At 47.7% G+C, this 2,537-nt stretch overlaps 1 pseudogene; it reads left to right on the top strand.

Moving 5' to 3' along the window:
* The first annotated feature begins 979 nt into the window (after nt 1–979).
* On the top strand, nt 980–1,757 carry LOC102429941 (annotated as a pseudogene).
* Nucleotides 1,758–2,537: the final 780 nt, after the last annotated feature.

Below are 2,537 nucleotides of genomic sequence, written 5' to 3'. Positions count from 1 at the left end.
TGAAAAAATATCCTCAGATGAGGATCAACAAAAACAACAAAAGTTTATGTTTGATAGCATAATTAAAACAGGCATGTTTTTAGAGTTATCAGCCTTAAATATAATAATTTTATTCTACCTGGTCTACTAAAGGTCAGATAAGTTCATGTTATCCTTACAAAATTTGTCAGCAAGAAAAATAGCTTGGGATAATGGCTGACTTTGGTTAATGTCTAAACATATTCATAAATTGCCAATCTATAGAATGCTGGTGCAACAGACAGTTCACAATTGTTTACTTTTTCATTTTTGCTAGAAATTAAGATTTTTAGGGTTCAATTTTTAATATATGTAACTAAAGCCACTAGACATAATAAGGAAAAGATGTCCTTGTGCAAGGAAAATAGGAGATGTGGTTTAGATTTTTTTAAAAAGGTATGAAGGATGGAGATACTATCCACGAACACTTTTGTGAAAACATCAGAGTAAAACCACAACTTTTGGTAAGTGACAAATAAATATAAAATGCACATTATTAAACATCTGATGAGAATTCATTATAATAAAAAACATATATTTATATACTAGAGGCCTAGTGCATGAAATTCGTGCATGGGTAGGGTCCCTAGGCCTGGCTGGTGATCAGGGCTGGTCAGGTTCCCCGCCTCCCCCCATCTCCTTCCCTCTCTCCCTCAGTGTCCTTCCCCAGCCACCGCCACTGGTTGCCTGCCATGTTCCATGCTGCCCCCTCGTGGTCAGCGCACGTCATAGTGAGCGATTGAACTCCTGTTCTCCCAATTGAACTCCTGAGGGGACACTTTGCATATTAGCCTTTTATATATAGAGATATTTATAATAAAAATGTGGACCCTTTCCTACCTGGTTAGTGGCGTATTCATTTGATACAATGTTTCCCAGGGAGAATTTGGTAATAGCTAATGCTATTTTCTACCAACTCGCTGGTAGTGTAATGTTACTATTAGAAATTTGCCTTAAAATCATGCAAAAAGGTCGTCCGGCTGCTGCAGCCATCACTGCCACCATGAGGCCGAAACAGAAGAAACAGACTTAGCTGCAGCCGCCACCCCAGATGCCCGAGTGGGAGGAGGCTGAGGACGAAGGTGACGGGCGGCCTGCAGGACCACCCAGCCTTCTGGGCCCTCCCCCCATGGCCAATGGAAAGCCTGGTGACCACAAGTCAACCCTAACTGGAACCCACCCCCATGTCCACCATCAGTAGAATGGATAAATAAGTTGTGTGTGTGCACTCAATGGGATACTACACTGCAATGAAAACAAGCAAACTCCTGCTATAGGCAACCTGGATGAATCTCACAAACATGATGTTGAGCAAAAGGAGCCAGACACAAAAGAATAGACTCTTTGCAGAGGTCTGCCCAGGATCAAGGGGACTGATGATTCCATCACTGCTGAGTCTCCCACCTCCTCCCCAAGGCAGAGGCCCAATTTGGGGAGGCTTAGGCCCCAGGTCTCGCCCACATGGTCATGGTTGGTGGGAGGTCAGTGCTGAGCCTCCTTTTCCTGGGCCAGACCAGGTAGTCCCCACCAGGGAGGCTTTCACAAAGAACAGAGACACCCTCAAAGGCTCAAAAGCTGGTCACGTGTCAAGAATACCTGCCCTCCCCGAGGATGAACCCCAGGTTATGGAAGACAAATCTAACCGCCCAGTCTGCTGATACTTTGCTAAAAAAGGCCTCTGTCGATATGAGGACCTCTGTGCCTTCTGCCACCCACACATCAATGGACCTCCTCTGTGAGACTGTGCCTTCCCAGTGGAGCTGGAGGGAGCCCTTGTGACTACAGTGAAGCTGTTCCACCACTCTCAGTCAGTATCACCTTCCACCATCCATCACCTCCCCCATTTGGGGTTCAGAGTTGTGTTTCATCACTGGGGTGAAGTGTGCACTCTTTCTGCTGATCCAGCCTCCAAAGACTCGCCTTTAGGACCCCATCTTTGCTCCCTCAACTGCCTCCTGGGTCCTCTTCCCCCTGGCCACTGACTGCTGAGCAGGAGACGTATTTGGTGTTGCTTCTTGTGCATCTGTCCACCCAGCCCCCAGGACTGCCCTCGATTCCTGAGCCTGGAGCAGTTTCCTACCACTCCCTTCTTTTGGCTGCTTGTTTCAAGTCCTCTCATGTGCTAACCCCTGTCCCCCCACCCCCCACACCATGTTGGCAGCTGCTCTGTGGAACTCCCAGGTTGTCTGACCTGGGGTCAAGTTTGGATGACTGGGACAGAGTCCCTTCCTGAAAGGCCATTCTCTGCTCTTAGATTCCATAGTTTCACCGTCAGTAGCATGGTCCCCACTGCTGTGGCCTGTGATCGCTGTTCTTGGTAAACATGTATCCCCTTGAAGCCTTTCTCCGTGCCTGTGGCATTTCTGTAGCTTCCCCACACTAGAGTATTTCTGCCAAAATGAGTGAGGCTCTTGGTGCCCTCTAGGCTCTCTCCACTCCCAACACGGGAGCACTGGGAACTTCCTGCGAGTCACCCCCATTCTTCTGCTGTCGCTTTTTCTGGGTTTGACATGGGCCCA

The sequence above is a fragment of the Myotis lucifugus genome, unplaced genomic scaffold, assembly GCF_000147115.1.
Source record: "Myotis lucifugus unplaced genomic scaffold, Myoluc2.0 scaffold_0, whole genome shotgun sequence".
Taxonomy (NCBI): domain Eukaryota; kingdom Metazoa; phylum Chordata; class Mammalia; order Chiroptera; family Vespertilionidae; genus Myotis; species Myotis lucifugus.
This window is presented reverse-complemented; position numbering and strand designations above follow the sequence as displayed.